General features: G+C 39.7%; 1 protein-coding gene across 1 annotated transcript in view; it reads left to right on the forward strand.

The window, feature by feature from the left end:
* Positions 1-13,866, forward strand: part of THSD7B (thrombospondin type 1 domain containing 7B) — a 576,660-nt gene that overhangs the window by 53,053 nt on the left and 509,741 nt on the right. The gene's annotated exons all lie outside the window — the stretch shown is intronic.

The raw sequence follows: 13,866 nt of genomic DNA on the forward strand, positions 1-13,866 counted from the left end.
AGTGTTCTGTGTAACCTCATTCTATGTGGGATAGGGATGTTAGCAATATAACAGTAGCTGCGACTCATAATTGTTGAGTCTTTACTCAGTATTGAGATCCACACGAAGCAGTACAGCACAGTGGGCTGTGCTGATTCCCTGGGCTCCAATCCTATTTCTGTGACTTTCTAAATTTGTGAATTTCTGCAAGTAACTTAAATCTAGTGTCTTAGTTTACTCATCTACTAGCAGTATTGACTTCATCCATCACCTGGCACATAATAAATGCTCAATAACCCTTAGTTATCGTTACCTGACATGTCACACCTAAATTTTATGACAACCTAGGAAGCTATTCATAACATCTTCATTTTGCAAATGAGGCCGTTGATGCTTAGATTAAATAGTTTTTGAGGTTACATAGATAGTGGGTGGCTACGCCCTGATTCTAATGCAGTTCTGTCTCTAGAGGTTACTGCTACCCTGTGGCATTGTTTCTGATACAGAATCCCTAAGGAGCCAGAGGATGTCGGGAAAAGGCTTGACCTAGATTAGTAGCTATATTTTAATATTTTTATATTGGTTATATTTTGCCTGGCTGTATGTATAGCCCTTGGTGTGAAGGCCTCCAGTGTATTTTTCTCTGGATTGTTGGCTCATGGTAGGGCAGGTCTGATAATGACAGAAGTCATTTGGGGCTGTCTAGCTATTCAGAAGTCTTTTGGGGATAAATTTGTGGTAATTCCTGCTGGATAGCTGCCCTGAGCTCTGTCTGTTAAATATGTAGCTATTTTAGATAGACCTTTTCTATAGTTTCTTATAGTTTGTAAGATTCAAGAATCACTTCCCCAGTGAAAAGTAAAATGAGGTAAAAAAAAAATTATAGTTTCTTGCAGAAATTAATCAATAACTCAGTAGGCATTATTGATGGGCTTAGCTGTTCCTTGCATCTGAAATTATGTTTATATGGGGTGAGGCAGGGCTGGAGGGATAAAAGGGTAAGTTGTCAGAATCTTAGCCACTCACTTCTTCCACTTCACCATTGAAATTAGTGTAGGGGCGCCTGGGTGGCGCAGTCGTTAAACGCCTGCCTTCGGTTCAGGGTGTGATCCCGGCATTCTGGAATCAAGCCCCACATCAGGCTCCTCTGCTGGGAGCCTGCTTCTTCCTCTCCCACTCCCCCTGCTTGTGTTCCCTCTCTCGCTGGCTGTCTCTGTCAACTAAATAAATAAAATCTTAGAAAAGAAAAAAAGAAAAAAGAAATTAGTGTAGATTCAGCTCCTTACATACTGAGTGTTCGTTTCTTACCAGGATGACCCCTTAGATTCATATCATTCGGTACCTCAAAAGCAGAAAACGTAGATGTAATTTATGATCCTTTACAGATTAACTTTGTCTCACGGAATTCTCCCTAGTTGTGTCGAGTGAGTATGTGTCTGTTCTTTAAAAAACATTGATATTGAGGGAAAAATGAGATTGGAAATGACATAAAGCTTGAGATCTTTGTTCCTTTTGATTCTGAACAGACTTGGATTCAAATTGCATCACTATCATTTATTAATTGTGTGTTTTGGGGCAAGCTATACAACTTCTCTAAGGCATTTCCCTCTTCAATAAAATGTGTCTAATTATACTGCCTATGTTGAGGACTGAATACATACAGACTGGGTATATAAAGTGTCCGTCTCGGTGCTCAGCGCATAGGAGGCACTACAGAGATGGCAACCCTTGTTGCTGTTTGCAGGTGTGTTCATTTCTTCCAGAAAGGGAATCCCTCCTTTCCTTGGAAGGCATACTGTAGTAATTTAATGGCGTAGGAAATTATTTCTTCTGGGTAGTGTGAAATCTTTTTCTCAATGGAGGCATACTTCAGAAGGGTTCTCAATGCTAGGCTTCCATAAGTAGAATCTGGGTTTAATGATGAACTTGACTTTGATCCCTTTTTTCTTCATTCCTTTCATGAAACGGCTAGTGACCTTTTTCAGATGTTGACTTATAGACATCCCTCCTTTTTTTTTTTTTTTTTTTTTCTCCTCTTTGTTAAAAATTCTTACACTCTCTTGGGAGTCAGAGCAGCTCTTCTCTGATAATCAGAAAAAAGTTGAATTGCATCTACATTTGTTAAATAATGACTACCTTTTATTGAGGACCTACTGTCTGGTCCTCAATAACTATATCAGAGATTTAACAAAGATTATTTAGAAGAACATTAAGTTTATCATCAAAATGGGACACTTTTGTGGTAAGATTGATGCAAATTGGTATTGCTCAGATTTGAATTGAAGTCTCTTTGGCTTCAAAGTCAATAGTCTTTCCATTACTTTCATGATGGTCATAGTGAAGGCACATACCCAGATGAAGGTATGTGTACACATAATCGTGTGTTTATATGTATCATGTTTTCTAACAAAATAATGTAGAATGGTGATAATTCAGGATGTACCCAAGGTGAATTTCTTTATTGATCTTCATTTGATTGAACCTTAACGTCTGAAAATAGGTCTGACAAATTTCATTGGCAATGAACCTGGCCCTCTAGTTTTGCTGTTTGAAAATGTTACTGAATTTGACATTTTTAAAAAACCGTCTCAAATAGTGAATTTGTAGGAAATAGGAGTCCTTGAAAACTCACTGAATACCAACCAGGGTTTCCTAGGGAGAATGATGTGTTAGTGACTGATTCCAGGAGAATGCATAAATAACAGCAGAATTAACATTGGCTGACATTCTTATTTGTCTGAAATCTGAGCTGTGGCCTCTACCACAGGAAAGCATAAAGGCTGTGTCCTAACTTTTGTTTCTAGTGTGACATTGGTGATTAAAATTCATTGTGAACAAGGGAAATGGGAACATCTATTAGGAAACAAAAATGCCCATTTCTCCTTTCCCAGAATTCATGAGCAATTCCTATACATCAAGCAATCTAATTCACCATATTTCTCCCCAGCAGGAAAATGTACATTTCTGTGACTTTTCATAGTGTTTTTTTTAAACTCTCTCAGAATGCAGTTTGGCTTTTACCCTTCTACCATCTGTGCTGTAAGAGACGTGCTCATCCATTCAATAAATGTACCTTGACCTCTTGGCTATGTGCCAAGCACTATGTTTAATGTTTGTGATATCTCAGAGAACAAAATAGTCAAAATCCTCTCCCCCTCATGGGGCTTAAATTTTAGTGAAGGTACACCAAATAAGTATAATAAATAAGCTATATACTGTGTGCGTGAGCTGTGGGAAAAACAAAAACATTACAGTAGGGTTGCTGGGGTGCTGTGATGTGGGGTCAGCTCAGGTTACAGACCTAAGCAGGGTCATTACAGGAGTCTCATTTGAATAAGCTGGATATGGTGGGGGAACTTGAAGGAAGTGAGGAAATTAGCCTTTCAGACAGCTAGGGGAAGAATATTCCAGGAAAAGGGAAGAGCTAGAGAAGCACCCTAGGTCCTACATATTAATATTGCTCAAAAATTTCTTTAGTTACCTAGCTTTGGAGCTACTCTTCGTAGCATCTGGACTCCACTGGTCAGCAGTTTAGCTCTAAACACTATGAGTGCCAGTCCCTGAGGTGTGTTCCCATGAAAGGAATGGTGACCAAAAGGAGCCCATTCTAGAAGTGCTCCCTGAGTTCCTTGGGGCAACTGGCTTACGTAAACTTGAAAGGAGACAGAAGCTAGTCTATGTTATGCTACCATGGAAAATTATAGAACTATATAAAGAAGTTAGCATAGTATAGCCTTACTTCTCTTTTCAACAGTATGTTTTTAACCAAGACATTTATAGACTCCAAGAAACCCCTTTATTCCACATTTCACAGTCTACTTGTAAGTTTATGTCCCCTTCCAATATAACACTAAGCACTCACATTGTATATTATGAGGTGGGCGTAGAAATGAGAGAGACAGGAGGAATCTGCTTGTCACTTGTCACCTTCTCTCTTGGTGTGTTTATCTCCTGTCATTAGGCTTCATGATCTTAGGCATTATGTTATTCTCTACCTCAGAACATTGAAAGGTATGTGTTTTATAAACTACCTTGGTACTTGTGTCTTTTCTTATGTCCTGATTAACATCTGAAGTATTAGGTCCTACCTCTCAACTCAGAGGATGGTGAAAAGCATGCTAAGACTATAAATAATGTGGCCCTGTTTGCTAGATAGTATAAGGAAAGCATTTTCAATGCTTAATGTCGGATAACTGAGGCATGACCTGAGCCACACTGTGGTTCCAGCTCCCTTGTGTTTACCTAGACAGCCCATTCTGGCCGAATACATTGTAACATACAAGAATATTGAAAAATGTCAACATCTTTCTTGAAAGTGACACCTCGGATGACCCACCAGCAACTTCCATCACTTCACCAGGAGACAACAATTTTCATGCAAAAAATGGCTGTTCTGCCTCTTAAGTGACCATTTAGAATTTGAAATTGAATAAAAGATAGCACTATTAAAAGGTGACAGTGACCAATGTAGACTAAAACTCCTAAGAAGATCTGGAGGCAGAAGTTGTATGGTTGATACAATTACATATCCTGTGTGATACAACCGCACAGAAAAGCCCATTTGTATAACATTGTCTCAGTTCTTGGGTCTGGCACTGAGTAACTGGGCTCTCATAATCCATCCCTCCTTATCTCTGGGATGTATGAATTTACCCTTATTATGATCTATCTGTGCAGACTCATACGGAGAGTTGTATCTGGGTCTCCTGCAGACTACTTTGATTTGTTTCTACAACGACTCCCTGTGGCCAGCCTGTTTGTCCCTAACATCTCTTTAAGGCACCAAACCCAATTTTAGATTTTCTCGATAAAATTCTTTTTCCTTGAGAAAACTCTGGGGTTTCATTGATGGATCTTTATAGATGATACTGAAGCCAGAGATAGAGCGAAGGAAACGGATGGCAGCAGGCAAAACTTGGCTTGGTTATTGGCCTCCCTTGCCCACTGGAACTGTGTAAGTGCTGGCACAGGGTTGGTGTGTTGTGAAGAAATGTTGATCCAACACCTGCTTCAGCCTGTCACTGTGCTAATTGCTGGAGAATTCAGGAAACAAGAAAACTTTCAGTCTGTGTTCACTTAGTTCATGCATCTTAAGAATCTTGTAAAAAAAATCTTCTTTGAATTATGAGGGAATTGTCTCTCGAGAAGTTGAAAAGATTGTTAAGTCAAAAATGCATTTACTCTACCTAACCTCCCAAGCATCATAGCTTAGCCTAGCCTATCTTAAATGTGCTTAGAACGCTTATATCAGCTTATACTTGGGCAAAATCATCTAACACAAAGCTTCTTTTATAATAATATTGAAATCTCATGTAATTTATTGACTACTATACCGAAAGTGAAAAACAGAATGGTTATATGGGTATAGAATGGTTGCACGTGTATCTGTATTTTACCCTTGGGATCATGTGGCTGACTGGGAGCTGCGGCTTACTGCCACTGCCTGGCATCACGAGAGTATTGGACTACATAGTGCTAGGTGAAAAAAACATCAGAATTCAAAATTCAAAGTATGGTTTCTACTGAATGTGTATCACTTTCACACCATGACAAGTCAAAAAGTTGCGCTGCTGTAAGTCAGGGACTCTCTATAACATTACTCTTTAAAAACTAGAGTATCCAGAACACGATGACCATGTTCTTTAAGAGTGTTTAATAGTTGGTTACGTTCTTACAGATCACCCCATATCTAAGAATGTGGCTTTTTTGTTTATTTACTTTTTTCCTAGAATGGGTAGCACTTATAAAAATGTCTGGTTCATCGTAAATGCTCAGAAAACAATGGATGAATGAATGAATGAATGCTCGTATGTAGGGCAGTTCCAGAACAATATTATGCACAGGATACTTTCTTCCATGATTATACTTATTATATAACATGTGTGAAGGATTCAAAGTCATTTCTTATAAAGAGCAGCTGAAATTGGCACCGTCAAGGAGATTAAATAAGAACATCTACCCAGAGCAGGGATGGGCACATGAAGCTTGATTTGACATGGTCCCCAATGGCCGCCTTGCTTCTGCTAACAGTGTGTCTGGTTTTCCAGATAAGAAGTTTCTGTTTTCATTAGGTTATAAGAGTAGCCTGAGAAAGGGTGAGGGATGAGATCACCATCTGAATTTGTAAAGTTCTCCTTCCAGAACAGCACGGCATGCATATCACCTGCCACATCTTCTGTATCCTCCCCCGTTGATCATCTGCCACAGCACTAACACCCTGTACCTGTAGGAACTCAATACATTTTTGAAATGAATTCATGGATTCGTTAAGGATGCTTTTTTTTTTTTTTTTAAACTGTTTTAATTAAGCAGCTTTTCTGTAGCACTTGAGGAGTAAAGGAGTCATGACCTGGAGCCCTCAGGAGACTCTGCTTTAGACAAGAAACTATAGTTTCAAAGAATCTATAAATTGTTTCAACAGAAGAGGACTGATGCCTTTTTATTGAGTCTGTCTTTTACTGGTGCATATTGTTTCATGAGTCCCCATTGTGCCACTTTAAGTCCTCTTGGATGGAAGATTTGTTTCCCTGTTAGTGTGAGAAAGTTAACGTACTGCTAAGTGCTGCGCACAGCGGTAGAAGTCTATTCATAATACATATGTGGAGTTTGGCTAGCGGAGCCATCTGCTGGAGGGCAAAGAGCTCCGCACTTCACTCTGCACTTCATTCATAATCAATAGTCCCACTCTAGTCAATAAAAAATTACTAGAGCATAAAATATATAAAGCTTGATCTATTCCCTTTATTTTGGTCGTCTGTTCAGCAAAAAATGACAAGTTAATTCTTTTCTAAATGCATTTGCAACTTTAAAAGGACAACAGACATTATCATAAATTAGTCATGCCGCAGTACACTGATTTTTAATATACACACATTTAATTTGAATACCTTGCACTGGGGTTTCAATTCCAAGAGTGTTTGCAAATCTATATGTGCTTAGTCAAAACATGACCATTAACTAATGCAATTATTCTTTCAATCTGTCATCATTAAATCACTTAACATTCTGTTCCATGTTGCTTTGCTTTAAATCCAAGTCTTTAGAAGGAGAAAAGAAATCCGCACTTTGTAAGCACTTCTAAGCCTTGTAAAGTGATAAAGCATACATTCTGAAGGGCAGAGGTTGCTATAAAACTCTGATGGGCCTGCCATCCTGTTGCTATTAGAATCACTTTATGTCACATTAGTAGGATGGAGGTCTTTTAAAAATAGTCACTAAACGTGCCTACTTTTCTAATTTTGGCTTTGCTAATTTAGGATGTCTCTACTCATGGCTTCACAGCAATGAATCCATTCCTTACTCCTTCTGCCCTCCCCCCTTCCATTTGAAGAATAGTTTGAGTACAGGATTCCTTGAATTAGACAACACCACTGTCTGGAAGACAAGCTGGTTACCTCAGCAATTGAATTTGGGGGCCTTGAATTGCTTTTCCTTGTCCAGAATTTGTCTCCGATATTTCGTAATGGGAATATGTATTTCTACCATTAGAAATTTCTCTCTTTGATTTAATCTTGGTTTCTTCTTTAAGCTGTATGTACCTCCTTTGATGATAACATATTTAATATTAACTTTTTTATCATTTATTTTATTCCAGTATAGTTACCATACAGTATTATATTAGTATCAGGTGCACAATAGAGTGTTTCAGCAATTCCATACATCACCCAGTGCTCATCATGACAAGTGCACGCCTAACTTTTAATATGTATCACGTGGATACATTTTTTGACCATTTCCTAAGAGGAGACCTACATTATGGGGAACATATGAGGAGATTGGGCACTGAGTTTCAGGCATGAGAGAAGGATTTGGAAGGCAGATTCTAGAAGGTAAATGAAGAAAAACTGAATTTCACAGTTACAATACACGATTGCCCTGATCTTTGGGTTCTTGTCCCCCTTCCTGAGTTGTCTCATTTAAGAATTCAGTGCCAACAAATTGTGATGCTAATACTTGGGGAAAAAACAATTTGGAATCGTTCTTCATTCCTCCCTTTCTCTCTCATCCATATCTAATCCATTAGAAGCTTTCCCTAACTCACAGTATGTCCTGAACCTCGTCACTTCTCACCACATTCGCTGTGACCGCCCCAGTTGAAGCCACCATCATCACTCCCAGATGAGCAGAGTCCTCCAGATTTGTCTCCCTTCTTTACATCCTCCATCGTCTTTTCTTCACTTGGTAGCCAGGGTGATCCTTTAAAAATTTAAATCATACCAAATTACTGTCCTCCTCAAAAGTTTGCAATGATTTCCTAGCACGTATGGAATAACACTCACACTCCCAACTCTGGCCTACAAGGCTCTTTATAGCCTGACTCCTGACTACTCCTCACTTCCTTTTCCTCTTATCGTGACCCACCTGGCCCGGCCACACTGGCTTCTGTGATGTCCTAGAAAGTGCCGAGTACTCTTCCTCCCTGGAATTTTGGGCATGCTCCTCTTTCTGCCTAGAATGCTCCCTCCCCTCCTATTCCTGTGCTCATTCCCTCATGTTCTTCAGGATTCCGAAGACTTCCTGGTCATGACCCCGAAATAGCTGTCCTCATCCATTTCTCTCTTCTCCTCATTGTCTAATGCCACGTTATGGATGATGCATTTCTGTCTGTCTGCCCCGCTAGAAGACAGTCTTCTCAAGGTCAGGAGCTTTGTCTTATTCACTGCTATGCATTTCTGTTGTCTGAAATCTTGCCTGGCACACATTTGGAGCTCAGGAATTACTTATTGAAAGAAAGAATGAACGGATGTGTGGTTGCAAAAGTGATTCACTCACTGTTTGGGCAGGCCTATTTCTCTTTCTAGGGAGTCCTGTGTTTTAGCTCTCCCCCTGCCTTCAGTCTCTCTTACAGATCTAGTTGTTAAATAAAATGCCCGTGCATGCGTTGTTTTCCCTGGGCATTCAATATTGAGTTATCAGCATTTCCCTTCTCAGAGGTTGGGGGTCCCAGAGTGGCTGACAGTACGCTCTCTCACTAACAGTGGGCATGTTGGAGGTTTCACATGAATGGATCATGACAAGTTTACCTAAGATTCAGAATTGCCACAGAACAATGTGGAGAATTTGATTTCGGGCCTCTTTAAAAAGTTGTCTTCTGTAACTTTTAGGGAGAATTTTAATTTTTACAATTAGAGACTGTTTTATTTGGCTTATTTATTATTTCTCCTTTTAACTTACAGTTATATCCTGAAAGTACTAAAATTTGACCCTATGTAACCACAGTGCTCTAATTATAAATTGGCTGTAAAATATTCTCAAAATGTATTTTTTGTTTGAGACTGAAAGAAAAAAGATATTTTGGCAGTGCCAAATATTATCAGTTAGTGATCACTGACAATATCTTTGTCACCAAAAAAGGGAGAGGGAGGTTTCTTTGTTTTTGTTTTTTGCTTCAGTCCAGAACACACTTCCTCAGACCAAAGCCAACATTTACTTGTCCTCATAATGTCTGGGCAGGTGGCCACCTATTGCCAACTGAACTTATTTTCTATATCCTTTGATCAAGTTTCTTTGGTTTGCCATTCACTATTTTAATCTATTTGTCATTTCATTAAAAAGATGTGCTTCAGAGTCAGATAAATCTGACTTTGAACCTTGCTCTTCCAATTACTTATATGACCTTTGAAGAATTACATCTTTTTTATTCCAATTATCCCATCTGTAAAAAGAGGAAACCATACTGTTTTCCTAAGTGGCTGTACCAACTTGCATTCCCACCAACAGTGTAAGAGGGATCCCCTTTCTTCACATCCTCTCCAACATTTGTTGTTTCCCGTCTTGTTAATTTTTGCCATTCTAACTGGTGTAAGGTGGTATCTCAATGTGGTTTTGATTTGAATTTCCCTGATGGCTAACGATGTGGAACACTTTTCATGTGTCTGTTAGCCATTCGTACATCTTCTTTGGAGAAGTATATGTTTACATCTTCTGCCCATTTTTTGACTTGATTATTTGTCTATTGGGTGTTGAGTATGAGAAGTTCTTTATAGATCTTGGATACCAGCCCTTATCTGAAGTGTCATTTGCAAATATCTTCTCCCATTCCATGGGTTGCCTCTTTATTTTGTTGACTATTTCCTTTGCTGTGCAGAAGCTTTTTATTTTGATGAACAGTATGGAAGCTCCTCAGAAAGTTAAAAATTGAGCTATTCTATGACCCAGCAATTACACTACTGGGTATTTACCCCAAAGATACAGACATAGTGAAAAGAAGGAGCACATGCACCCCAGTGTTCATAGCAGCAATGTCCAAAATAGCCAAACTGTGGAAGGAGCCGAAATGCCCTTCAACCGATGAATGAATAAAGAAGATGTGGTCCATATATACAATGGAATACTACTCAGCCAGCAGAATGAATACCCACCATTTGCATTGACATGGATGGGACTGGAGGGGATTATGCTAAGTGAAATAAGTCAAGCAGAGAAAGACAATTATCATATGGTTTCACTTATATGTGGAACCTAAGGAATAGCATGGAGGACATTAGGAGAAGGAAGTTTTGGAAAAATGAAGGGGGGGAAATCAGAGGGGGAGATGAACCATGAAAGACTGTGGACTCCGGGAAACAAACTGTGGGTTTTAGAGGGGAGGGGGGTGAGGGGATGGGTTAGCCTGGTGATGGGTAGTAAGGAGGGCATGTGTTGCAGGGAGCACTGGGAACACTAACTCAAAAACTAATGTAGTACTCCATGGTGACTAACATAACATAATAAAAAATAAATAAGTAAAATAAAAATAAAAAAATAATAAAAAAAAATAAAAATAAATTAAAAAATGGGGGGCATATCTGCCTCATAGGGTTGTTGGGACGATTTAACGAGGTTACACACCTCAGTTTGTTCGTTTACTGAGTATGCATGCAGAAGGTATTGGTCATTTTTATTATTATTTGAAGGATATGTCATGATACTCTAGGAGCTCAAATAAATTAATGCCTTGGCTGTTTTGTTCAGCCAGAACCTTTGGAAAAAGCAAATGGATCTTACACATTTGTAGGATGAGAATTGACTAGTGTCTTTCATTCCGTTGCTCTTACTCTGCTTGAGGCATTTCCACAATGGATTTCAAAGTGCCACATGCCTACGGGAGGTAGGACTCTGGCCTTTGAGATTCCCATATTTCCCTCCTAACCGAAAGGACAAAATGAGGGTGTGTTAAAAGGCATCAGACTTGGGAGAGGGAGGGTGGAAAAGTCTTTGACAAGGACTTCACTGTGGAAGAGAATGTCCCAGGCAGTCAGGAAGCCAACTTGGCTGGAGGCTGGAGGACCATTGCTGTAACAGCTTCTAAAGGAGAAAGCGAGTACCATTAGCCAGGAAGACTCCTTTGATTCCTCATACTGTCAGTCCCTGGAGACGCTTTCCCAGTTTGAGGGAGTTCGGGATGTTCAGTTTTCATGGTTGTGGGGTGATTTGTGATTAAACATAAGTAATGCTTTTGAAACAAATAAAGAGGATGAGGAAAGACTGTGAAAGATGGGCGTTTAAAAAAAGAACTATAGAAGTCCTTTCCTGGTGAGCATTTTCCCTCTGCTGCTTGCTGGGCTGGTGTTTTCTCTGAGGTGGAAAACAATGGAGATAGTGAAAAATGCCTTACATTTCTTTAGAGAATTTGTCATTTGCCAGTGAATGGAATTTGTGTGTTGCTGGTTAATGAGCTACCAGTAGGGTTTTTGTTACTTTATATAAAACCATAGTCATTAAACTTTTCATTTTTCTCCAGAATGACTTCCAAAATTCTTCCATTGCTAATTCTTCTAGGGTCACAATAAATTAATTGAAAAAGCTATTTATACAGCGTAGCCCAGTCCTTTCAAACAAGCAAACAAATTGCCGTGACTTGCTGTAATTCTGAACTTTATGTTTCTTTTATGCTCTTTGCTGAACTTTGGTGGCTGGGAGTTCGGCCATGGTATTCCTGGATCTCTAACTTTAGGACTTGATGAAATCAATGAAATCCTCGTACATAAAACGTTAATGTGTGTGTGCGTGTTTTGTAGAATCAAGGACCAAAACGTACATGTAGAAGGACGTAAGCAGAAAGGAAGTTAGCATTCGTTGAATATTTGTTATGTGTCATGTTCAGCATTTGGCATTATCATACCCATTTTACAGATGAGAAAACAGAAATGGGCCAAGGTCACAGGTACCTGGTAAGTGGGAGGGCACAGGTCAGTTGAGCTGTACATCATGCCTGTTGTGTATACCACACTGTTCCACTGTTTGCCTACCTTATTTGCTAATTATATCATAAGAGTCCCCTACTCAGTTGCTGTATTTGACCCCCTCCTTAATGGCTGGGGAGCTCTTCTGCTAGAGAACCTGTGGAGAAGAGGGTCTGAACTAAGCCCTTGGTAACCGCCCCCGCCCCAAGCCCTTACCTCATAGCACCTGGCCCTGGAATATGGAGCCACCTGCCCTGAGACTGAGACTCAGATACATGAGGGACAAGCCTTCTGCTTGAGTGACCATGGAGAACAGGGTGAGAACTCTGAGTGAAGAGAAAAGGCTTCAGAACTTGACCTCTGAAGAAGGCCTGCCTCTGGGAAGAACGAAACTTTTCTCGGTCTCTGACATCCAAGAATTGGAAACAAATTATTGTCTGTATTGCCTGCCTAAGCAGGACCTGCACCCTTCACTCCAAAGTCTTGCCCTGCCTACTGACAAGTTTCCAGCCTAGGAGAACCATGCGAAGATGAAGTAGGGAAGCAGAGGGAGAACAGTTGTGTCACAACAAACTCCACAGGGTTGTCCGAATCCTCTTTCTACCATGGGCTTTTTATAAGACTTACGATTGTCAGCTCGTAAGCTTTTGAGAGTGATGCCATGCATTGTGAAGGAGCTTGATTGCTATTAGGTTTCTTAGAGATTGCTTTCTTATTTTGATGTCTCTGACTTGATATCAATTTTATGCTAGTTTCTGTAAGGCCAGGGTTTTGGTGACACACACTTATTTTTATTACTGTTTTATTTTTTTTTTTTTTCTTTTAAGCAATCACAAAGCTGAGAAATTTTCCCTCAAATCTGAAATGGGACAGCCGTTACGAGAATGTTCTTAGGTTTTGTTTATTTTTCTAGAAGTTAATGAGACTATTGGTATTTATGTGAATGCTGTAGGGTTCTATTAACGCTGTGCGCTTGAAGAATGTTGTAATAACGCCCAAAAGGAAATTCTGTCTGAAATAATTCTCCAGGTCTGAGTGCAGTGTTGTTGTTTTAAGATTTTATTTATTTATTTTATTTTTTTTTTTTGAGAGATTGAGAGAGAGAGCATGATCAGAGGGAGAGTGAGAGGGAGAAGCAGACTTCCTGCTAAACAGGGAGCCCATTGTGGGACTCGATCCCAGGACCCTGGGATCATGACCTGAGCTGAAGGCAGACACTTAACTGACAGCCACCCAGGTGCCCCTGAGTGCAGTGTTGTTAATGGTTGTTTTGTTTTCAGCAAGTTGTGTACACACTCTGTTGTGTTTTCTCCCCTTATGTGTGTGTGTGTTTGTGTCTATTGGTATGTTTCTTAACCAGTTATAAACCGGGAAGATAGATTCCTAAGTCAGTTTAAATAACAACATTTCTGCATGTATAAAAAAGTACTCATCAGTTAAGTGTAGTGACACATTGTCAACTCATTTTTAATGTGTAGGCCTTTATCCCAGTGGGGTCAAATAAGTGGAAATATTCTATATCAAGGAGGTTGAAAAGCTGGTCATCTCTCTCTGTTTGAAACCATATATCCCCAACGTCACACATTCACATGCCACTCTCCTGCTTTCAGAAGGCCAACTTTCACGTAGTCGTCCAGAAGCCTGTGAAGGGTCACCCAGTGCGAGGTCAACTGTCATGGAACAGGCCCATCTGGCTTCCATCGTCTTCCTCTGATTTGTCACT

This window comes from Ursus arctos, unplaced genomic scaffold (genome assembly GCF_023065955.2).
Source record: "Ursus arctos isolate Adak ecotype North America unplaced genomic scaffold, UrsArc2.0 scaffold_1, whole genome shotgun sequence".
Lineage (NCBI taxonomy): Eukaryota > Metazoa > Chordata > Mammalia > Carnivora > Ursidae > Ursus > Ursus arctos.